The sequence below is a fragment of the Melitaea cinxia genome, chromosome 2 (genome assembly GCF_905220565.1).
Source record: "Melitaea cinxia chromosome 2, ilMelCinx1.1, whole genome shotgun sequence".
NCBI lineage: Eukaryota > Metazoa > Arthropoda > Insecta > Lepidoptera > Nymphalidae > Melitaea > Melitaea cinxia.
In genome coordinates, this window is record NC_059395.1 from 1,754,938 (window position 1) to 1,781,591 (window position 26,654).

Here is a 26,654-nt window from a genome sequence, read left to right on the forward strand (position 1 = left end):
CATTGACAAGTATAATACAATGCACATAATTAGAGATTACTCAATTTTTTTTTCAAATTAAAACAATTACAATCAAATTAATATAGGATAACGCCACAGAACACAAACACTTAGAAATAAGCTTTGATGTTACACACGAAAAAATATAAAGGAATTGACAAACTTCAAGTTTTTTTGGAGTCGATTAAAAACTATTACATACATATGGATATGTACATCCATATATATAGAACTGGCAATTATAATAATAATAAACCACTTTATTGCAACTAAAGATAGTATAGGTACATAGCAAACCTTAATATTAGATACATAATATAGTGCAATGTGCTGTGTGGCTACGGCACTAAAGAATTTAGCCACCCCCTCTCGTCCCGTGGGTGCCGTAAGAGGCGACTAAGGGATAACAAGGTTCCACAACCACCTTGGAACTTAAGAAGCCGACCGATGGCGGGATAACCATCCAACTGCTGGCTTTGAAATACACAGGCCGAAGACAGGCAGCAGCGTCTTCGGTGCGACAAAGCCAGTACTGCGGTCACCAACCCGCCTGCCCAGCGTGGTGACTATGGGCAACACACATGAGTTGACGTTATTTTTAGCGTAAACTTGTGGAGGCCTATGTCTAGCAGTGGACTGTATAGGCTGTAATGATTGATGATGATTGAATATAGTGCAATGGGCGATCTTATCACTAAATAGCGATCTCTTCCAGATTACCCATCAGAAAAAAGCTAGCAGTGTAACGGGCTTGCGCAATAGTAATAAAGTTCAATCAAGATACATATATAAATTTCTACAAACATACATACATATATACAAATGCAACTAAAATACAATAAATAAAATGGCAATAATATTTTCTTTTTTATATATAACTATCGACATCTTTCCGTCCATATTAATTTACGTGATAAGTAATCACCAACATATCATATACTAAAACCTTCTCCGAGATACGCTGCATCTCACGCTGTAAATATTATTCCGATCGATTCAGTAGTTTTTGCCGTACAACCGAACAAAAATACCGGCTCTCCATTTATAAGTATAGAAGATAATTATAATCATGACACAATATTATACATTATACATGTAACTATAATAATGCAGAAATGAAGCTGTTAAGCACGGAAATGCAGATATGCAGGGATTGTCTTGAAAGCGGAATGCATTAGCGTCGCGGTGCTAATGGAAACATACGTCTCACTAATCCTCCTAACATTAAGTGATTCTAACGAACGCATCACATTAATGTCTGCTGGATGTGATAACACCCTTAGGGTGCGTTCTAACTAGCTGTATCAAGTCTTTTTTACACTAGAAAGGCGACAAACAAGCGTAGAATGGACCTGCGGAACATAATTATCCCCAACCGTTCCAAGGTCCAATACAACACTGCCTGATGCATGCTAGTTTTTTTTTAACGTACACACACGGTCATCTTTTCCTATGGCAAGCGACTTAATGGCTCTGTTAAAGGTAACATCCGACTGTTATAACTTTATTTTTTGTTGATAAATATACATTGAAATAATATATATATAAATACAAATATTACATCCAGATTCAGGCGGGAATCTTAGGTTGGGGTGATTCCCCTGTAAGGCTTCTCCATATTTGAACAAGAGGATGATGAGTATGAAACGATTATTACATCCAGTTACCAACAGTTCTATGCCAAAGAACGCAATTACGTAATAAATAAATAAATACAACTAATAGATAAACATGACTGTTTAGAAAACTCGGTTTATTTAATTTTGTATAGAAACAATTAAAACGCTATGTTGCTGTGTAATTATTAAGATTATGTTAACTTGTATCATTATTTTATGTTTACACTATTTAAATAAAGTGACACTCAGACAAAATCCGAATATAAAATCATTGTATCAAAAATTTCGACCTAACGGGTACATTGTTCCATAGCTTAATTGGCTAGAACATCGACACGATCAGTCGGAGATGCAATCTTGTATCCCCGCTGGAACGGTCAATTTTTGATATGATATTAAAAAATGTTTAGAATTCCCTAATGTGTAGGTAACACAAAAATAAATAATACGATGATATAAGAGTAATGAGTGAATAAAATAACGTGTGGAATTATATTTGACTTATAATGACAGATGAAGTTGAATGTTCAAAAAATATAAAAAAAAATTATAAAGACTTTCTCCAAGACTCGTTAATCAAACTTACAAATACTTGATTTGTATATTAGTTCGAAAAATATTAAACAAATAGTTTAAATAAAAAAAAAAACAAGCACGAAGAATAAAATTAAGAAACCACAATGACATAGAAACACCAAAACTTCGAACTAAAAAATACGGAAATAAGAGTATTATATTTGAAGGAGCTAAACTATACAATCATTTAAAAAAAAATTAAAGAGGCAAACAGTATAAATCAGTTTTCGAGGCTATTAATAATACAGATATGTGAAAAATAACAAAAAATAATAAAAATTGTAATAATAGTATAGTAACTTAAAATAGTTTTAGACTAATCATAAAATAAATAAAAAACAAACAAAAGTATGCAATTTCTACCAACTCATACCACTTCCAATCCTAATCAATCTATGCTGTTCTATAAAACTAGTTATCAACAACAGTATTCACAGATACCCTCTTTTAAAAATATTATTTTCTGTGTGTTTTGCGATTGTTGCTTTGTTTCGCCGCACATGGCTATACCATTTTAGTTTTAAATATAATTTAATGTTCATATATAAGTGGATCTTGTATTCTTTTTGAGAATAAAGTTTCTTTAACCCCATATCTGATGTTCAAATTATTCTGGCCAATTGTTTTCACTCACTCATTTCAGCCTATAGCAGTCCACTGCTGGACATAGGCCTCCACAAGTTGTCCATTAGCGTCCACAAGTCCACAAGTGTGAACCCATGTGCGTTGACCATAGTCACCACGCTTGGCAGGCGGATTGGTGACCGATTTTTTTATCCTCGCTTAATTATTGCTTGCACAATTTAATTATTACAAATTCTGTAATCCAGATCATTTGAATGAAATTAATACTGTTTAATCCAGGATTGGACTAGTACAGTTGTTATAATACAGATTTATCATTATTAATGAATATTCGAAAAATTAATTTTATTTCATTAATTTAATTTATTCAATGTATTCTCGTGGGTCTTTTGGCGATTTTTATGTTCATTGTTTTTAGGATATGAAGAAAATAAAAAAAATTGCGTTACGAAGTAAGCCATATAAACTATTTTATTAAAAATACTCATTCAATTAATACTACAGCAGGACTGATTTATAACAAAGCTTTAAATCGAGAATAATTTTAATCGTATTACTTTACGACCAATTAATAGCGAAGCCTTTAAAATCAAGAAGGATCGTCGTGTCAGGTGAGCGTTAGCTGTCCTATACGTGTTTATCTTCTTAAGGTGATTTAACGCGTTCGCAGCGATCTCATCGAAATACTGCTTGCAAGCTAGCCTTGTCACAAGATAACTTAATTCGTTCGTACTAAGCTGTGACTTGCTTGCCGAAGCAATTGCGGTTTTTTTCGTTTGCGACCAAACACAATTAATCATACCACTAGGGTGGTCAATTTATCATCAACAAAAAAAAAAAAAAACCATATTTAACGCATGGTTAACTTAAACACTTATCGTTAGATCTTGTTCAAATTAGCCTGGAGTCGATCTGGTGACTACTCAAGTACACAGAAAGTATTATTTAAAGACATATTTTTTCTAAGTCGTGCAAAAACAATAAATTCAAATCCTTCTCACGTTATATAATAATTTCTTAACACGTTAGCAACAATGACTTTGCGATACGCCGTTTAATATTTTAGTTCTATCCTAAATCGTTCATTCGCGTGATTGAACATATCAAATCAATGAAAGTTACGGGAATTATGGCGTTTGAATAAGCGTGATGTTTCACATTCCGGTCTAGGAGAAACGTCGATATATTAATTATGTACTGTTGTGTCTCGTACCTTTGTACTCGTGTGTTGTACTGAGTGTTATCTTCAAGTACCTTCATTAGGAGTTAAAATATAGCATTCATTTATAATTACTTTCATTCAAAAAACGTATAAAAACAAAATTTGTAATTAAATTTGAAATTTTTCTAAAGAAGGCTTTACAAATTAATGCAAATGACCTTTCCAACGACTTCATATATACGTAGATGTCTCAAAAAATCCGTAGCAGTTTTAATTACAAAAATGACGAATATCGAAATAAAACACGATTATTATTATCAAAACGAATATGCAGCACTAATAAAATCAAATTGATAAAGCCACCGCGACCAGCAGATAGCCTATAACACAATACAGTAAGTTATACCCATGTGTTTAGGCGAGAAACGTATTTTATCGAAACTTAGGTATTTCTAATCTTACATTACATATGTATAATACCGTTTCGAGTATAACCGGCGCAGTACGGATAACATTGTTAACATTATTAGTCCCCAGTGATGCGTAAAGGTTTCTACCTTCCTACCTCCTTCTGGAGGGAATTGTAAATAAGCTTATAGCATATGTGCGTATATAAGCGGTAGATAAGGAACCGCTAAATCGCCAAGATGATAAATTTAATATGACCTATATCACATGTTTTGTAGGCCTGTGTTATTTTATTATATTAATATTTACGTATTTGAGAAAACCTTTTCTACTTTCACGAATCTTCCTCGTCGAAAGCCAATATGTGCAGGAGAAACGTATTGAAATCCGACAAAAACCTTTGTATACCGTGTTTTGTTGGCGGAATTCTCGTTGTTTGAGCATACAGAAAATTGTTACCGGTTGTTTGTCTATCCCTGTAATTGCAGTAGCGCACAAGTCGCTGGTATTTCGAATAAATTTCAAGAAAAATTCGTGTTTGTTACGTTAAGTAATTCTTTGAAATAAAAGTATAAAATTTCTATACGCTTCAGCCTGTAATATCCCACTACTGCGCATAGGCCCCTTTCCCCATGTAGGAGAAGGATCAGAGCTTAATCCACCACGCTGCTCCAATGCGGGTTGGCGGATATATTCCCTACTATGAGTAACGATCGCTATCAGGTGTACACGATAACAACCGGGACCGACAGCTTAACGTGCTCTCCGAGGCACTGTGGGAGACCCACAAGGACTGCACAAACACCAGAACACGGCAAACACCTGTATGGTCGATACAAATGTTTGTCATGTGTAGGAATCAAATCCTCAACTACCAGCGCAACAGCCACAAACCAGTACTGTGACCGTTGCGCCAACGCTTTTCACGTCGTTATTCATCGCCAATACTATAATAAATTATTAACTTCTTTACTTTATCCCCAAAATGTACTTCAATATGTTTCATTCCAACATAGCACCACACATCCTAGCACCCACTATATATTATACATATTACTCTAAGTCGGTTAGTGAAGGAGGAAATTTCTATCTTCGGTCCGAACGCTATAATCAATCGCCACGGGCTTCAGTTATAGTCTAAGATACGAACTAGACGTGATCTTGACCCACCTGCTTAATGAATAAAAATTAAATAGTTATCTTTTTTAGTATGTTAAAGAGAAATCGCGAAAAACTTGGCTAAAAAATCCTGACCAGGCCATATTATAATTGGCAACCGCTATTCAAACCAGAATTATAGTAGGCAACCCTATGTCATCGTATTTGCAATGAAACAGCGCTGATGTTGATATAAGATTTATTTATCAAACATGTGAGTGAATCTAGAACAATATATATTAATATATTATTTATTTATACCTGCCATCATTCCAACCTATTGCAGTCCACTGCTGGACATAGGCCTCCACAAGTTCGCGCCAAAAATGCGTGAACTTATGTGTGTTGCCAATAGACCCACGCTGGGCAGGCGGGTTGGTGACCGCAGGGCTGGCTTTGTCGCACTAAAGACGCTGCTGCCCGTCTTCGGCCTGTGTATTTCAAAGCCAGCAGTTGGATGGTTATCCCGCCATCGGTCGGCTTCTTAAGTTCCAAGGTGGTAGTGGAACCTTGTTATCCCTTAGTCGCCTCTTACGACACCCACGGGAAGAGAGGGGGTGGCTATATTCTTCTTTGGTGCTGTAGCCACACAGCACAACCTGCCAACCCAGTAGTTATGCCAAGAAAATAATAGACAACCCAACGCATATATTTTATGTAGGCTTCAAACTACTGGTAGGTATTAAATTTACTCTTTAAATTCGTAGGTACATTTTTTTTATGTCACTGGGTCGGCAAACAAGCGTACGGCTCACCTGATGGTAAGCGATTACCGTAGCTTATAGACACCTGCAACACCAGAAGCATTGCAAACGCGTTGCCGACCCAATCCCCAATCCCCCCCAGGAGCTCAGAAAACAGTAGTATTTTTAAATAAAGATGAATTTTTCAGTTATGAATTAAATATAGCCTGGTCAGGATTTTTCAGGCAAAACCTTTCGCGATATTTTTTTATAATATATTAAAATCACCATAAAATAAATTTCATCAATTAAGCAAATGGGTGAAGTTCGTCTCCAGTTCGTATTTCCTACCATTAGGGTAATCAAATATTTCTTTTCTTTTTCAATTTTGTTTTTCTACTGACATTAGCTAGTCTGTACCCATTATGGCGAATTGTCATTTTTTTATTTCTATTTATAGTAACGTAAGTAGTAACCAGTGGTCGCACTGTGGTCGAAATTCGAGTATACATGCGTGTGTGTTAAATATGGTAGTGTGTGTAATGTTTTTTTTTTTCATACTCATCTGCCCGCGCAATTTCGTAAAAAGGGGGTATATTTATTAATTTATATTTAGCTACATTTTAATACTGTTTTTTTTTTAATTTTACCTAAACGAGAACCCTAAAACATTTCAATAAGTTTCCGTTTTAAAATTTTACCTAAACAGAATATAAAAAAATATACCCGAGTCATCGGAAAATGTATCCTCAAGATATGTATTTAAGGTTGAAAATATCGTGTACGGATTAAAATAATAAAATCTCGGTAAAGTTAAAGCTTAAATGTATGGGTAGCTATTAAAAGTTCACTTCGAGTACAATATAAGGGAGGCGAAAACACATTGTTACAAATTACAGGCTACTAAGACTAATGTATACCATACAATGTTTTGGTACGGTTTTATGCGCCTCTTAATGGATAAGGATGACTCGATAATTTTCCTGATTATTTCGATATACTATACAGAATCGACTACACAATTTATTTACTTTTTTAACGACTAGGTCGTAAAACAAGCGTACGGTTCGTCTGAGGTAAGCAATTACTGTAGCCTATAGACGCCTGCAACACCAGAAGCATCGCAAGCGCGTTGCCTACCCTAGCCCCAATCCCTCGAGGAGCTCTGGTCACTTACTCAACACGGGAACACAACACTGCTTGAAAGAGCAGTATTATTTAGCTGTGATCTTCTGTAAGGCCGTGGTACTCTCCCAGTCCAGCTGTTCTAAATTTTGAGCTGGATATTTGCTGTGCTCTACCTCAGTTATAATATGTTATATTTGTAGCTTAGAAATGTGATTTTGTTGTGAAGTGATAAAAATAAGAATGAAAATAAAGTGATTAAATTAAGGTGTATGTTTCAACAGAATACTAATAATGGCGATTAAATTGAACACACTCTTTAAAAAATTTCAAACAATAAAAAAATTGAGAAAAACATGAAGATAAAAATGAAATTTCGTCGTGTCTTAATAGTTATACTATTTTGATAATATTCCTAAGAAAAATATTCAAGGTTTAAAAAATAAATGTTAAAAATATTTTTTAAAAAGCAAAATATGTAGTTATTACGTTAAACATTTTGTTAAAAATGAATAAGGTAGTTTACAAAACATTGTTTTATGGCTTTATCCATATTTTCATGCGTTCAATTTAGATTATTTTCGTTCTTATACATTTCCCGTCATTTGATCAATCACTGTGAAACCTAATCGCTTCTAGGTCGTTTGTTTTTCTGGCTTAGCATTCTTGTATAGAATTAGAAATATTTATTATATCAGCTCAGCCTCGAAAACAGCTTAAAGACGTGGCTCAGAAGTGAGACCGGTCTGTAATTCTTCAACCGAGACTTATCGCCTCTCTTAAAGAACAGCACCACCACACTCCTGGACCACGCCTCCGGCGTGGTACCTCGGTGGATGACGGCGTTAAAGAGTCTTGCCAGGGCTTTTAGGACAGGTCGTCCTGCGGCTTTAAGGAGCTCAGTGGTAAGTCCGTCATCCCCCGGAGCCCTTCCGTTTTTAAGCTGCCTGAGCGCTGCACTAATCTCATCCTCTTCGAAGATCCGGGACCCGGTTTATTATTTAGTACACTTAAATATACCTCTTTTTGCGTAGAATTATTTTAATAAAATCATTTATTTATTTTAGATGTACCTAATATTATTAAACAAAATACGAGCTTTATATTGTGTTAACTGTATCACCTCATATAAGCGTTGCCGAGGGGCATTATGTGTAAGCTTCGGCTACCTCCCACATATTTTTTAATATAAATGGTATATGTTTAGGTACATTTAGGGTATTTTATATATATGTAAAGTTTCTGTTACATCGCGAATAACATAAATGAAATTAAATGTCAAGGAGTCCCTTATATTCCTCGCGGGAACAATTGTAATCAGTTAAACCTTGCGACGTAATTTCTCGAGAGACGAAAGTCAGTTAACAATCAAGACATTCGATTAATCATCAAAGCAATTATTATTATGTAATATCTATTGATCTAAAACAAATTTTAACCAATTTCAAAAAATGAGGTTCTCAATATGACTTCTTGTGTATGTACCTCATAACTTTTTAATGGATATACAGATTTGATGATATTTTTGGAGTTTTCTCCTTTAGAATCAATTTTCATATAAGGCGCCGTTATGAAAAAAAAATGAGGAGGAAAATTTACTGAACGAATGACCTCGTTAGGTTTCTCATAACGCCATCTGTCGCGTAAAGTCTAAAAGCGTAACGACATTTTCCAATAATGTCATCTCGTCGTAACGTATCATCGATAGATGGCGTTATTTGATTCGTTTATTTACAATTTAATATGGTATTAAACTATTTTTAGACTAGTAAGCCTTTTTTGTGCCTATTTAGACAGTTAATCTGAAGGAGTAAAATCCAGTTGTGCATAGGAGATGACACACACAATTTTTTTATTGGATGGCTGGCGCAAACTTGGGGATATCTATGATCAGCAGTTACTGCGATAGGTTGATGTAATTTCTTGAATCACGTAGACTGAAAAATACGCATAAATCTACAAAAATGAAAAAAGTAATATTAGTAGATATTGTGTAAGGTTCAGGTGCTGCCATAGTCTCAAAGCGAAATATTCCTAGCTATAGTCTACCTCAATATTTTATTTTTACCCAAATTCAAATTCATCATCATCATCATCATCATCATCATTCCAGCCTATTGCAGTCCACTGATGGACATAGGCCTCCACAAGTTCGCGCCAAAAATGCGTGAAATCATGTGTGTTGCCCATAGTCACCATTTTATCCAAATTAAAGACCTTAATGTGTCCTTACAGCAAATAATACTATGAAATAATATGTCCATTCTGACATTTCTCGAAAGCTCCCCTCAAGTTTAGTATTCAAATCCTCTTTGGGGTCGGGCAAGGCCTAAGGGCTAATAATACTGCGTAAATTATGTATTATGTAATGCGATGATGAAGTAAATTGTATAGAAAATAAGACTAGCTTTGTATATATTTCTGTCTTTGAATGTTGGTATTTTCAGAAGATAAAGGTGCTTTTGTGTATACGTTTTTATACGTTAGCTGATTTAAAGCGCTTTATGCTTGGTCATTGCCTAGTTTGACTAGAGATTCTAAATGTATAATTATTATACTCTTAGATCAAATATACATGGAATGACTTCAGAACACGTACCACTATATGAACGTAAACAAGTATTACTCCATCATTTTTTTGACAACTTTTGACGCAATGGTCACATCACTTCATCATCATCACTTCAGCCTATCGCAGTCCACTGCTGGACATTGGTGTCCACAAGTTCACGCCAAAAATGGCGCCAACTCATGTGTTTTGCTCATAGTCACCACGCTGGGCAGGCGGGTTGGTGACCGCAGGGCTGTCTTTACACGGTTACAGCATTTGACAAATATTTGTATAGGACAAACAGATAATTGTCGTGCTCTATTATATTGTGTATGTTTTCTGACGTATAAGATATAAATCATAAGCTATTTACGGAATTACGTGTGACGCGTTTATCACCATTTTTACTGTCTAGATATGTTTGAAATTGATTTTTCTGAAATCATTATTGAAGTTAAACTTCTTCACGAACGCTTGACTTGGGGAGTAAGCTGGTGAATGCGTGACGAGAGCGTTACGAAAAGCGTGATCGGGCGAGTCGTACGGAAGTTGAGAGGGAGATATAAGTTAGTGAAGATGGAAATAGAGAATTACGTTTCATAAGTCTTACTTCAGTTGTGTGATCTAAAGCACACTCGTTTTTTTTTTCATACTATACTCATATAACACAATTTAACGATTTAATTCACAAAAGTTATACTAATAATCGCTGAGTGCCATATAAATTATTCATAGAAAACAATATTCGCTTTTCACATTAAAATGTGATTAGCGCATCGAGATTGCAAATTGCGTCTCGATAAGCTGCCCGCGTTGAAACTACTTTTATATCGGAAATCGAACTGCATTTTATAAAACGTCTCAAATACTAGATCCGTTCATTTTATGGATGTAAATTTATATTTGTTTGGACTGTTTTCTTTAATGTATTAGAACTTGTACACTGTTGTTAGCGAATTTGTTAGATTAAAAGACGTAGCTCGGGTTTTAATCACTATATATTTAAATAATGGAAAAATTAACAGTAATACGCCGGTCGCTTGATGTAACAGAATATAGAGAGAGAAAACTATATTAAAGCGCACAGACTGCACAAATAGGCGCGAAATTCAAATATAGAACTTTATGTTCAACAGAATTTTTGTAACTTTCTTATGAATATTTAAATAATCTATACATATAATAAAATGGTAGGTAAGTCAAAACTGTACATTGAATATTTTTTTTAAAAGAATACTTAGGGTGTGATCTACAATCGATACCGAAGCCAAAAACATGGTTTTTAGAATTCTTGTTTGTTTGTCTGTTTGTCTGTATGTATGTCCGAGGTAAACTCAAAAAGTACTGCATGGATTTACTTCAAATTTGGCACGAATATTATTAAGAAGTCGGGTCAACATATATGCTAAATATTATCACGCTATCACCTACGGGGAACGAGCAGTGAACCTTTATTTCTTCAACGCATTCTGTACTATCACCTACGGGGAACGAGCAGTGAACCTTTATTTCTTCAACGCATTCTGTAACAACGTGTAATGTAACGACGCATATTTGAATGTTGTTGTTATTGTGTTAATAACCATGCTATGCATCCGTGCGAAGCCGGGGTGGGTCGCTAGTATAATAATAAAATTTAATATTTTATAATTAATGATTTGATACTGATTATGGATTTCTATTTATTTTTAAGTGCAGCTAACTACATATATAATTAAAGAACTATAAAAAAAAATTAAAAGCCAAGATTTTAACATTCGTTTGGGTTTCAATACTATAAACGTAATGAAAAATAAATTCGTTCTTTAATTGTTTAAGAGCAATAAATAGAATTATTGCGTCCTGAAACCCTTTGAAACAATTACGTTAAAAGATTCTGTAAAACAATTCTATTCATAATGTCGGATGTAGGAAAACCTGATATTATAATACAACTGCTTTATTTTATTATATTATAAAGAGAACATTTGTTGGGCTTATTAATTAAAACACTTCAATTTTTAAATATTTGATTTAATTTCGAGGCACTAGGAAGTTACAATATTGCAATGTTAACACTTCAAGACGTAGTTATAAACTGAACAGATATTATTAAATTAGAGTGAATTTATATTTTTCTGAAGGAAGTCATATTCACAACTATATTAATAAGGAGCTAATTTTTGTATATTTTATTCATATAAACCAACACGCCCCCTCAAAAATTAATCCTTATTTATTACAATGCAATTTTTGTATATTATATCAGTCTTATCTTCCTAGTGCTACCCTGGGAGTAAAATATATTTACAATGGTCCAACATTTGTTGCAAAGGATCAGGAAAACCAGGGAAAACCTGACCAGACCATAAATCATTTATAACAGTAATTATAAATTAAACAATATAAATCAATGGATTATTCTAAACCAATTTTAGGTCTTAAGTATTGAAAAGACACAGCTGGAAGTGGCTTCGTTAGGATATCTGCAAGCTGCTGACCTGTGGGAATATAATTTAGTTTAATTATATTTCTTTCTACTTGCTCTCTTGAAAAATGATACTTTATATCAATATGTTTTGATCTTTTATGATTACTTGGATTACTGGCAATACAAATACACCCATTATTATCCTCATAAATCGGTATAGGTTTTTCAATACAAAAATTAATGCTGTTCGCCAGTGACTTGAGCCACAATGCCTCTTTAACAACTTCATATAAAGCCATATATTCAGCTTCAGTAGAAGAAGCAGCTACTGATGTTTGCCTCTTTGTATTCCAGGTAATCGTACATTGATCAAATAACATAAACAAGTATCCTGTAGTGCTTTTTCTATCACTATTATCATTGCCACCCCAGTCAGAATCTACATAACCACTTAGTATATTATCATAGTTGCTACATTTTCGGTATGTCAGTTTTAAATTAATTGTGCCCTTTAAGTATCTTAATACCCGTTTTAGACATTTCCACAATTCCTCATTATTTTTATTGGTATATCTACTTAATATATTTACACATGCACTTAAATCAGGACGAGTACATACCATAAGATACATTAAATTCCCTACTAAATTTCTACACGGCGCATTACAAACGACATCTGAATTTAATGCTTCATAATTAAGTTTAGTTTCTAATGGAGTACCTATAGGGTTACAATCTTGCATACCATATTTGTTTAATATTGATTTTATGTAAGAACTCTGATCCAAAGTTATTTTATCATTTTCTCTAGTGACTTTAATACCAAGGAATAATTTAATATCTTGTGAATCTGTCATTTGAAATTTTTTTCATTAAATAATTCTTTACATCATTCATTATAATAATATCACCACAAGCTATCACTAAATCATCAACATACAATACTAAATAAACGTTTTTATTTATATTCCTATTGTCTAAAATGTATATACACCTGTCTACTAATGAATTTTGGAAACCTTTTCCTTTAATAAATTGTTCAAAAACTTGAAACCAGCATCTAGCCGCTTGCTTAAGACCGTATAAAGCTTTATTTAATTTACATACATAATTATCTTTACTTTGTATACCTTCAGGTACTTTCATGTATATTTCCTCACTTAGTTCACCATTTAAAAATGCAGTTTTTACGTCTAAATGGTGAATTAATAAACTAAATTGATTAGCAAAGGCAACGATAAAACGAAAACTAGCTATTCTGGCAACTGGTGCAAAAGTTTCATCATAATCGCAAAGATATTTTTGACTAAAACCTCTAGCCACTAATCTAGCCTTATATCTTAAAGGTTTTCCAAATTCATCATTTTTAATATTAAAAATCCATTTGCAATCTACAATATTTTTACCTATCGGTTTAGGAACTAAAGTCCAAGTATTATTGATTAAAAGTGAATTTAACTCATCCTTGATAGCATTTTCCCATAAGATTTTATCATCACGAGATTCTATTTCACTATATGAATTAGGTACATTACATCCTACATACATTAGATAATCATTTTCAATTTTATCATAACGGATAGGGCGCTTATTCTTTAATCTATCACTCCTTCTAAGTTCCTGCGTGTTAACTGCGTTTTCACTTTGATTGTTACTTAATTGTGAAGTTACATTTTTAGTATTAACTTTGCGAATTTTTATGGGACTGTTATATATTTCATCAGATTTATTTGCATTTGATTTAGAGCTACTAGGCTCCTGAGACTTTAATAACACTGATTTAAATGCATCAGTTTCATTACAGGAATTTTTTTTTTTTTTTTTTTTTTTTTTAAATATATAGACTAGCGCTTGACTGCGATCTCACCTGAAGTCAAGTGAAGATGCAGCCTAAGGTGGTGCGCGCTTGCCTAGAAGATGCCTATTCACTCTTGATTTAAAGATACCCAAGTTATAGTTCGTTGGAAAAACGGAAGCCGGAAGGGCATTCCAAATTTTTGCGGTGCGTATTAAGAACGAGGAAGCAAATCGTTTAGTGCGAGATCGTGGGATTTCAACCACATAGCGGTGCAGATTCATGCGATGCCTTGCGGTTCGGTGGTAGAAAGGTGATGGTGGAACCAAATTGTATAGTTCTAGAGCACACTCTCCGAAATACAACCTGTAAAATACCGACAAACAGGCAACCTTGCGCCGATGTTCGAGACTTTGAAGTCTAGAGCGAACCAGCGATTTGTCACCGATGAGTCTTCTGGCGCGTCGATCCACAGAATCCAAAGCAGCGAGCTGGTACTTGGCAGAGCCATCCCATAAGTGGCTGCAGTACTCCATACACGATCGAACTTGTGCTTGGTAGAGAGTAAGAAGCTGTTCCGGTGTGAAGTACTGCCTGACTTTATTGAGGATACCAAGTTTCTTACCAGCAATTTTTGCCTTGGATTCTATGCATTGTCCGAAGTTCATATTAGACGAAATATTTATGCCTAGAAGATCAATACTATCGGTGATCGGTACAGATACACCCCGGAAAGTCGGAGCCAATGGGAATGGACTCCGTTTAGCGGTGAAAAGACACGCTTGCGTTTTGGAAGCATTAAATTTGACTAGGTTGGCGTCACCCCAATCGGATACCTCTTTCAAAGCCAAATTCATGCGTTCAACCAGAGCCTCTCTATGCTCATGAATTTCAGCCCGACCAGCTCGGGGACCGGACACGTATCTCTCCGTAACAGTGCTGTCATCCGCGTATCCAAAGATACCGGGCCTGAGGAGGTCATTTATGTGAAGCAAGAAGAGGGTTGCAGAGAGAACTGATCCCTGAGGGACACCGGCATTAACCGCCATCAAGTCAGACGAGGAGCCATCTAAGACCACCCGGAATGATCGTCCACTCAGGAAGTCTGATATCCAGTCACACAAGCCCGGGGGTATTCCGTAAGCTGAAAGCTTGCTCAATAGGCTCTCATGCCAGACCCGGTCAAATGCCTTCGATACATCAAGTGAGACAGCTAGCGCTTCTCCGTGCTTGTCCAAGGCTTCGCCCCAGATGTGCGAGGCGTACACTAAAAGATCCCCCGTGGACCTGTTACGGCGGAAACCGTATTGCTGGTCCGACAGGAGGTCATTCAACTCAAGGTATGCTAGGAGCTTTTCATTCAGTATACGCTCCAAACTTTTACACAGTATGGAGGTGATCGCGATAGGTCTATAGTTAGCCGGGTCGGCACGACTACCTTTTTTAGGTACAGGTTGTACGTTGGCAATCTTCCATGCTTTAGGAACTTGAGCGGATTTTAGAGAGAGGCGGTACAAGCGCGTGAGAATAGGAGACAACTCAGGAGCACAGTGTTTAAGTACTCTTGCTGGTATCCCGTCAGGACCACTAGCCTTGTTCACGTCCAAGTTACGGAGTACTCTCAAAACCTCAGTTTGGCGAATGCGTAGTTCTGACATAACAGAGTCGCAAGGTGGATGTCTGGGCGGTGAGGCACTACCTGCATCAAGGAGCGAATTTTCCGCAAACAGATTCGCTAAAAGGTTAGCCTTGTCTGTCGCAGTAAAGGCCAGCGATCCATCTGGTTTAAGCAGAGGAGGCAGCGAGGGACGGCAGAAGCTCATTTCAACCGACTTAGAGAGTGACCAAAATGCTCTACTACCGCGCGGATGGGAAGCTAGTTGGGCTCCGATGCGTTTAATACGGTTGAAACGAGCTTTTTTAAGAACCCTTTTGTAGGACTTGGCAGCCGAGTTGAACGCTCTCTTCCTCGTAGTTATGTCCGGAGATTTAAGGGTACGGGCTTCAGCCCACGCTGCAAACGCTGAGTCCTTACGGGCTGCAGCTTCGGCACATTCTGCATTATACCACCTAGGGATCTTGCCATCTAGTGATACATCAGCAAATGGAATGAAGTACTCCATCCCCTGACGTATCACTTCCGATATTTCTTGTTCGCAACTCGACGGATCACTGGAAGAGAAGCAAGTCCGCCGCCAAGGGTAGGATGCAAAAAAGTGTCGCATCTCATCCCAATCTGCCGACTTATATCGCCACACACGTCTGGTTCCGGTAGGACCTGTATGTAGAGGGTGAAAGTTAGATACTGACTTTACCACACAGTGATCAGATGTGCCCAGGGGAGCTGCAACTGATACCGAGGACCGGTCTGGGTCAGTTGTCAACAGAAGGTCCAAACAATTAGGTGTATGGTCGTCAACGTCGGGTACTCGTGTTGCTTCTTGGACTAGCTGGGTAAGATCTAGCGACAGAGCAAATTTGAGCGCCTCTCTCCCGGCGTGGTCGGTATTCTGGTATGGGAACAGCCAGTCCTGGTGGTGAGCGTTAAAATCCCCCAGAAATACCATTTGGGCAGCTGGATACCGACGTTGGACCACGTCAGCCGTCTCACTGAGATAGTCGAACATCCGAGTCGTCTCCCGATCACCACTGTGCGACCGATAGGTACAGGCATACACAATCTGCTCCATGCCCGTATCCAATAAACACCACATGATGGAAAGGTTAGGTATCTCTAAGTTACGAAGACGCCGGCAGCAAACATCATCACGAGCAAACATACAGACTCCAGCGTGAGATTTAAAATTATGTTCGAGCGAATACCCAGGGTACTGCAGGTACGTTACATCTGCTGGGCTACCAATTTGCGTCTCCGTAAGAAAAAGTAAATGCGGCCTCTCAGTCTCCAGGTGGTGGTGGACTGCAACGAGATTTGAGTGCAATCCTCGTATGTTGGTGAGGTGCACTTTGAGAGAGAGGAGGTGCAGCCGCTGTTTAACCTTACTTTTTTTCTTGTTCTTCATTGTGGTCAAGGGGTGAATAGGAGGGGAAATGGTAGTTGTACGAGGCGCTGCGTCTATAGACTCCACGATTTTTGCAGAAACCACACTAAAGAAGACTCGACTGGAGACTGCGGGGACGCCCGAACCCCCCAGGAAATCGCCATCGGGTCCTCTCACCGGTCGCCAACCGGCACGATGGAAGCCATCCCTGGATTTTTCGCTAGGTGGCGGGGCAGCCTTTCATAGGTGGCGAACCTACTAGTTGGGCCCCCTACTGCCTGCGGTCGGCCAGCGGTGCACCGTGCTTCGGATCCCGCTACCCTCCAGGTCGAGACGTCCGGCGCAGTGACTACGCAGATCAGGATCCTGTCACTAGACGCAGCGCAACTGTACATACCCATACCCCTATGACTGGCTATTACGAGCATCGTTCCGGAACGCGAGGCGCCTCACGGCACGATAAGTCGTGTCGCAAGACGCGTCACTTGGCGGCGCGTCTTTGCTCGATGGGTGGTCACACTAGCCACGGCCGAAGCCTACCACCTATGTATGTTACTCGTTTTGCACCACCCAGGGGTCACGTGTAGGGTAAAGAGGGTTGAGACCTGTTGAGGGTAGAAGGAGTGATAGGCCCACAAACATCCGTATGAACAATGAACAATGGCCGATTAACATAATTATTATTTTTACTTTTTTTAAATGGTAATCTTGACTGTTTACCACTAATACAAGCCTCACATAAAGTATCATTAGGAATTACAGATTCTATTTGTATCAAGTCATCGACCATTCTATGACCTTTTAATTTTAAAAACTTATTTTTACTAATATGGCCCAAGCGCTGATGCCATAAATCATAACTGTGTTTTTCATTATTTAATTTTGAAATTAATTGACAGTTTTTAGGTAATAAGAATTCTATAACTACTAAATTATTTACATTCTTACCTCGCATTATGATTTTACCGTCCTTAAGTATTTGCACGCCATCTTTACCAAAAATGACCGTCATTCCAGCTCGCTGCATCTTTGAAACGGATAATAAATTGTACGGCACCTCCCGACAGAACAGCACATCCTCCAGAACTCCTTGTACATCCATATCACTTATGACATTAATATTTCCTCGTTTGGTAGCTGAAATAAATTCATTGTGCTTAGCAACAGACAATTTAATCGGAACCTGTAAATTTATAGAATTTATAAAGAGATCTTCCCTGTTAATAATGTGATCCGATGCTCCAGAGTCTAGTAAAAATATTAATTTATTTTCTTGTGTACTTTGTCCCAAAAATTGTCGTCCCATCATAAATGCAAAACCTGAAAAGTTATTAGCTTGCGACGTCGACCCTCGAGTTGTATCAATTGCTTGAACTGTCCGTGTATTTTTCTGTTGTCTTTTATAATAATAGCAATCCTTTTTAACATGACCCTTTCTTCCACAATGATGACACTTTGTAGTTTTTGACAACTTCCTTTTTGGTTTAAATTTATAATTTTGTTGGTAACTATTTAACGGTTTTTCGTTTTCAAATTTTCTTCTTTTATTTTCTATATATAGTACTTTATTACTTGTGTCACTACTTTCATTCTTTATCTTTATTTCATGGTCCAATAACCTCGTTTTAACAAACGACAAGGTTAAATTGTCTTCTGACAGAGTTTCTATAGCAGTAATAATACCGTCGTAGGTATTAGGAAGTGTAAGTAATAAGTGAGAAACCTTGTCAGTTTCGTCTAAATAAGCTCCTGCTGCTAACAATTCCGTGACTAGATCATCGAAAATTGTAAAATGTTTTATTAATTCTGTATCACCTTGTAATTTCAAACCTAATAATTTCTTGCGTAATGCCAACTGCGTCGCTAGACTTTTACGTTCATAGATTGCGTTCAAACTTTTAAAAATTTGTCGAGCTGAGCTCTCCTCTTTAGCGAAACCAAGAAACGAGTCAGAAAGATATTCAATAATAATACCTTTTGCAATCCGGTTATTTTTCTCCCAGTCCTGGCAAGGTGTATTAGGCGGTTCTTCATCAACTACATTTAAAACGTCCATTTCATTAAGTAGTGCGCGTATTCTAAATTTCCAAACGCTATACTTTTCACCATTAAATAGTGCTATATTTCTTTTTGATTTTAAATTCTCCATTCTTGATGATTAAAATGTAGGTAGATACAAAAAAAAAAAAAAAACTTCGACAAAATCGTATGATTTTAAAGCCTCTGGGCCCATAACCTGTTGGGCTTATTAATTAAAACACTTCAATTTTTAAATATTTGATTTAATTTCGAGGCACTAGGAAGATACAATATGCAATGTTAGCGCTTCAAGACGTAGTTATAAACTGAACAGATATTATTAAATTAGAGTGAATTTATATTTTTCTGAAGGAAGTCATATTCACAACTATATTAATAAGGAGCTAATTTTTGTATATTTTATTCATATAAACCAACAACATTGTTATATTTTAATATAATAGGTATCTGATAAAGTAATATCGTGCTTCAGTATTTGTCTATGGTTTAATCTTTTTTTTTTGCATGACAGACAAATCCATTTATTGTGAACATAATTTTTATTTATAATTAAAAGGAATTATACAAACTAAATATAATACTTAGATATAATACTTAGAGCGGTCTATTTTTGAAAAAAAAAATGGACAAAAAAAAAGATTTCTGAGCTGTCATTTTTAAAATGACACATAAAGTTTGACGCATGATATTATGTTTTTAATCAAACTGTCATTGCTTTTCCATTTTGACACGTCCGTGTAAACGATGGGGTCGACGTCCCGCGGGAAATCACACGAGATGATTTATCAAACAAATGTTCGATTTTTTTAAGGAAATGAAGGAAAATTATTTCATTAGGGTACCGACAGGCACCGCTCTACCAGATATTAAATGGATTAAATTAGATTTTATGGTGTAAGACAGAATGTGATTTTTTTTTTGCTTTTTTTTTTATTGCAAGAATAGTAATTTAAAAAAAAACGTAGGTTTAGTTGCGCTATATTTCATGCATCACAGGACTTTATTTATAATTATTGAAAGTTTTTAAAAATAGTAACTGCATGTTTTCTTGTTAGATTTATACGCTTCAGCCTGTAATTCAAAATTCAAAAAATTCAAAATAGTTTATTGATAATAATAAGTTTTAACAAACAAGTCGCAAGGGCCCCTGTACTGGGTGGTGTCCCGTATTACTGGGTACCCCACTCATCCACCAAGGCTTACAATATTAATAAGTAATAAGTAATATCCCACTACTGGGCATAGGCCTCTTTCCCCATGTAGGAGAAGGATTAGAGCTTAATCCACCACGTTTAGGATACTTTAATGGTCACGCGAGGTCCCGCTTACCGCGTAGTACGTACGTATAAATATAAATAATCGCTCCAGGTAATAATTTGAAGTTAACAGAAATGCAAGGTCGATATTTGTATGAATTAAACTAAACTGCATCTTAATCGCAAAACCACACAGACACTAACGTCTCACGTTCAGCTTGTAAAGGCAAGCTTTGCATCGAGATGTGGAAGGTAATTAATGGGTACACATGCATTCTGTTTGTCTGTTGTGTTCACCTATTTGTATACTAAGCTCGTCTATTTTATTCGATAGCTTGGTGCATAAACAAGATTTTCATTGCGTTTGTTTATATTTACAACTAGCTGCCCGGACAGACTTCGTTCTGTCAGAAGTGAATAGTATTTTTTTTGTATTAAGACCTTAACGACTTTAGACGTTTAACTGGGGTAGGGCATAGCAGGAATTTCCTGCTCAAAATACGGAGCAGCCCGACTGGGGTAGTACCTCGACCTTACAGAAGATCACAGCTAAAATAATACTGTTTTCAAGCAGTATTGTGTTCCTGTTGGTGAGTAAGGTGACCAGAGCTCCTGGGGGGATTGGGGATTGGGTCGGCAACGCGCTTTCGATGCTTCTGGTGTTGCAGGTGTCTATAAGCTACGGTAATCGCTTACCATCGGGTGAGCCGTAAGCTTGTTTGCCGACCTAGTGACATAAAAAAAGACCTTCCGTGGGCCTTAAGGAACATACAAAAAAAAAATTAGCCGAATCGGTCGTGCCATTATCGAGTTGTGCGCTTAGCAATATTCATTTATATTTACATAGACTAGCTGTCTTTATGAGTACTAAATATAATATTTTCAAATATCTGCGCTTTCTAATATATCTATTTTTTGAGAATATTTCTTGTTTTTTTTAAACAATCTTGTACTAACAATATAGAAATACTAAAAAAAGAATTATCCAAGTCATTGCAGTCGGTTAAAAGAAAGAAGTAAATTTTATATGTACCTAAATAAATATGTGCACAAGTCAATAATGTAAGGCTGCCTCCTTTGTTCGATTAATTCGCATAACCTATAAAATCAGTCGCATTATGTCGCTACGCGTCGTTACGCTTCGCATCGAATCTCTTATTATAATGAAACAAATTTTTTTTTCGGATTTTATCGCGGTTTAATCCTATGAGTCCTCCCGAGACCATGGTTGTTGTAAAGTATCCAAAACTTTGGAAATCTAAAAAACTTAATTAACCGCGATATAAATGAGTGGAATTCGCGTAAACATCAGAAAACTATATTAAATATCTAATCTTATTTTTCTTCGTTTCAATATTTTCTGTGATTATTTATCTATAATATAAAAATGAGTCGCTGAATGTGTTGCTAAGCGCAAAATTCGAGAACGGTTGGACCGATTTCGCTAATTTTTTTTTTAAATATTCCTTGAAGTACGAGGATGGTTCTTACGGAGAGAAAAATTCTAAAAAAAAAAAAAATAATAAAATTAAAGAATCGACTGTTAGGCGATAAGAAGTTCGCCGGGTCAGCTAGTTTTGTATAAGTTTCATATATGTGTTATAGTATATCATCCTACTCTATAAATAAATAACTCATTTCAACAAATTTCCTCAAGTTTTGTCATAGACAGAATTTCAATCTTTGAGTTATTTAAATTTTGATTGCAAGATAAGTCAACATTTTCCATGACTATTTTTGCTTGATATAATTAGTCTTATTTTAATTATTGTAATATTGATTGAATTTTAGCATTGGATTTTGTGATGATTATAATTATGAGTTTAATGAATTTTATTATATAGATTTTGATTTTAGTGTTGTTTGATTGGATTTTGATTTGGTATAATTTGTTTTGTCACAATTGTTAAAACTAACATAGTAAAGGAAAAAATGTAACTAATTAAAATATCCGTTTATATAATAATTACAGCCTATCCTTGAGAAAAAGCTTCTTAAACATTTTTTTTTTGAGTTTTTTTTCCTTCCTCCTTATAAACAAATCAATTTTTCTTATCATACTAATATGAATACGGATTAAGGAAATGAAATACATTTGAACTCGAACAGTAATCGAAATCCAACATTCGGAATCGCTAAATTTTAATAAAATTTTCAATATGCCGATAATCTTCCGTGTAATGGCCAATAAAATCCCCACTTCACACTCAAATAGCAATGAATGTAAATAATTCGGATCCAAACGGCCGTTACGGATCACACTTATATATTAAATTAAACATTCTATTTACTTATGTAAATATTTACTTATGACCTACTTTATAAAAAATGCTAGCGTTTGATGCATTTAATTATTACCTAGATTACTAGCTTGACTAGCCCGTTGGCGCAGTTTGTATTTGTAGTGGCCCTGCTTTCTGCTGCAGGAGTTGTTTGTATTTATCCATACATGTATTAGTGTAGTCTACTTTAGACCATACGACTGAAGTAAAACTTACGAACTGTATCTCTCTCTTTCTATCTTTACTAACATATATCTCCTTCTCAACTTTCGTTCGCCTCGCCCGATCACACTTTTCGTAACGCTTTCACCAGCTTACTTCCCAAGTTAAGCGTGCGTAAATAAGTTTTACTTCAAAAATACACCTGTAATAGTCGGCTGCTTACTGTAGAAACAAACGACCGTGTGTATATGTTATGAGATTTCCCTATGTTGGAGAGAATCGGAGCTTAATCCACCACGCTGCTCCAATGCGGGTACGTAACGATCGCTATCAGGTGACATGATAACCACCGGGACCGACGGCTTATTGTGCTTTCCCAGGCACGGTGGGGAGACCCACAAGGACTGCACATACACCCAGACGACGGCAAACACATGCATGGCCAATAAAAATGTCATGTAACCGTTCCGCCAACGCGTCGTCAGCTCCTAAAATTAGCGCGTTTAAACAAACAAATCAAGAAACTTTTCCGGTTTATAATGCTAGTGTACATAGCACGAATTATTAAAGAAAAAACATTTATGACGTTAAAATTATTAATTAAATAAACTAAATACAAAAATCCCGCTATATTTTAAAATGGCGTAACATTTAACTTTAAAAAAAAAAATATCCGCATTCTAGATTCAAATGTTATATTTTATCGAAAACAATAAATTTTTTGAAATAGAAGTCAATATTTCAACAGACCGCATCATTAAACTTGATGTATAGGTTTTTTTAGTACGTTTAAAGTTTATTATTTTTAATCTTTTAAATGTAGTTTTTTTTAATAGTTCGTTCTTTTTATGATATTTTCAATAAAAATGTTGGGTTCATTTTTTTTACGGTATATTTTAAATATTTATTTGGGAACAGGTAGATAGAAATTCTATGTACTCTGGAAATATACACGATACAAACACAACACACACGCATCACTAAATAGTGATATTTACCAGGCAACCGAGTTCCTAAAAAAATTATGTATCATTAAAATATATCATTTCAGCCTATCGTCTACTGTTGGACATAGGCCTTCACAAGTTCGTGCCAAAAATGGCTTGAATTCATGTGTGTTGCCCATAGTCACCAAGCTGGGCAGGCGGGTTGGTGACCGCAGGGCTGGCTTTGTCGCACCGAAGACGCTGCTGCTCGTCTTCGGCCTGTGTATTTCAAAGCCAGCAGTTGGATGGTTACCCCGCCATCGGTCGGTTTTATAAGTTCCAAGGTGGTCGTGGGACTGTGTTTTTCCTTAGCCGCTTCATACGACACCCACGGGAAGACAGGGGGTGGCTATATTCTTTAGTAGCGTAGCCACATAGCTTATTTATTTATTATTATTATTAAAATATATATAAACAATAAATTAGCTATAAATATAATTGTTTATAAAACTTGATTATCAAAAGAAATAAAAAAAGCAACAAAAACTTCTGAAGATAGAAGGAACGAACATTAAAATTTAATATTTCCTTAAAAAATCAGAAAAACTAAAACCATACAATACCGAGAGGTGGACATTTGTGAAAGTTTCAAAAAGTTAACAAACTAAGCGATAGTTTGGTAAAGCTTCGATATATAAAATGAGTGACATTTAACCTATTTATATTTAATACTAGCAGACCCGGCGAATTTCGTATCGCCTAACAGTCGATTCTTTAATTTTATTATTTTTTTTTTTTTAGAATTTTTCTCTCCGTAAGAACCATCCTCGTACTTCAAGGAATATTTCAAAAAAAGAATTAGCGAAATCGGTCCAACCGTTCTCGAGTTTTGCGCTTAGGAACACATTCAGCGACTCATTTTTATATTTTATATTTATATATTTTTATATTATTTTTTGATTACCCTCCCGTGTAGCGGTGCGTGTGCCGTGTTGAATAGAATATTTGACTGATTTATTTGATACAGCCTCTTACAACTAACTCTTAGGGACCTCAACAACTAACTATTGATACAGCCTCTTACAACTAACTCTTACAATTAATGTACCTATAATATATTTTTGTTATTAGCGAACTACCACTGAAAGAACACGTACAAATCCATTTACCATACATTTACCTATGACGTTACCGCCCTTTTAGATAACCTACAAGGCTTAAATACTTAACTATAAGCCTGGCACGTAATACACATTCGAATGAAGATCATATTGTTATATTAAATTGGTTTCCCGCGGCGATTAATTTTACATACTAATCAAAATATAAGTCGTGGTACATAAGAATAAGCCTAATTAACCTGTTATGTTAATATACATAGCTAAGGTAATTCACAAATATACTAGACTAAGGCGATAGTTAAAACAACTTAGGTAAAATATAGATAATATAATCAGGTAGTATTGGCTGATAAGGTAAAAATATAGATAATCAGGTAGTATTGACTAGTGAAATTTTACATTTGGTGTAATAAATAATGAACCTTATATAATACATTATCTCTAAATAAGAAACACTATTATTATCTGCCCTAAAAGATGTTGCAATATTTTATCCCAAAAGATTTCAGACCGTAATTGTCTGACCTGTAACTGGCTAAACATTACTAATTCATCACATAAATGTCACACAAAAAGAACAGATTTTAGTTGCGAAGCCTCACTTTGTTCTCATTTAATATTACCACGTGTTTATTTTTATAAAGGTTTCTGTCCGTGGATTTAGATTTCAAACTCGAAATATACATTAAATTTGCACACATTACGACCTGATAAACATTGATATATTCACCTTTTATAAACGTTTGTTACATTAGCCTTTACAAAAAACAAGTGTAAATAAAAAATAAAAAACAATTAAAGAACTAAAATTTTAAATGATAAATATAATTTAAAATTCTATTACGTAACGTTTTCGATGTTACGAATATGAACTTAAGGATAGATTGAATTTATTTTATTTATATTAATTTTTCTCGAAAAATAATTACTAATGAGTGCGCTAAATGTATTTATCTGGAGATGTACAATGGAACAACACGTAGCACATAACTAGGCATTTTTATAATGTATTATTTTTGCATTCTTCTGGAATGAGTTACTTTGCATTTTATCATAAAAGAGAACATTGGCGAGAGACGACTATTTGGAAGACCTGACGGAAATCTTAGAAAGTGGAATAAATAATAATATTACTTGACACATTCCTTCTACCGTGTTGCTCCATCAGATCAATGATTAGAGAAGTAATACTGTGCCAACAAGAAGTGCAACTCAATTCAATTTGCTCAACTATATATCCCTTACTTTTGTTGCGAATTTCTTCATATGTAACACAATTGCTTGAGCCTATCGCAATCTACTGCTGGATACAGGCCCAAGTTCGCGCCAAACATTCTGATACTCAGAAATTAGGGTATTTTAAGATCTTCATATCCTATCCTACCTAGACTCTCTAGTTTATCTCAATATTAAACTTAACATACTTCCTTTTGAAAGAAACAAGATATTAAGGTAAACAAAGTAAGTAAGTAGAGGGTGCATTCGAGTTATAGCCAAGTATAACACGTGGAGCGAGAACAAGGATAAATCCTCGACATCTGTGCAGTTTATTGTCTCTTTTATGTGTTTTACTGTTCAAGGTAATGTGGATTTCTTTTATTTCTTCGGGTAGGTAGTTAAATTTATTTTTAGGATGTTTTAATTCTTATTATGTTCTCTTTCCTTTAGTTTGTTTTTATCCTTATTGCTTAAAGAGGGTTGTGAATTTCGCTTGCGCATGGAATAAATTTTTCAGTCTCACATATGACTCGTATACGCCGGTTATACAAATGCTTATTGTTGTCTGGGTGTTT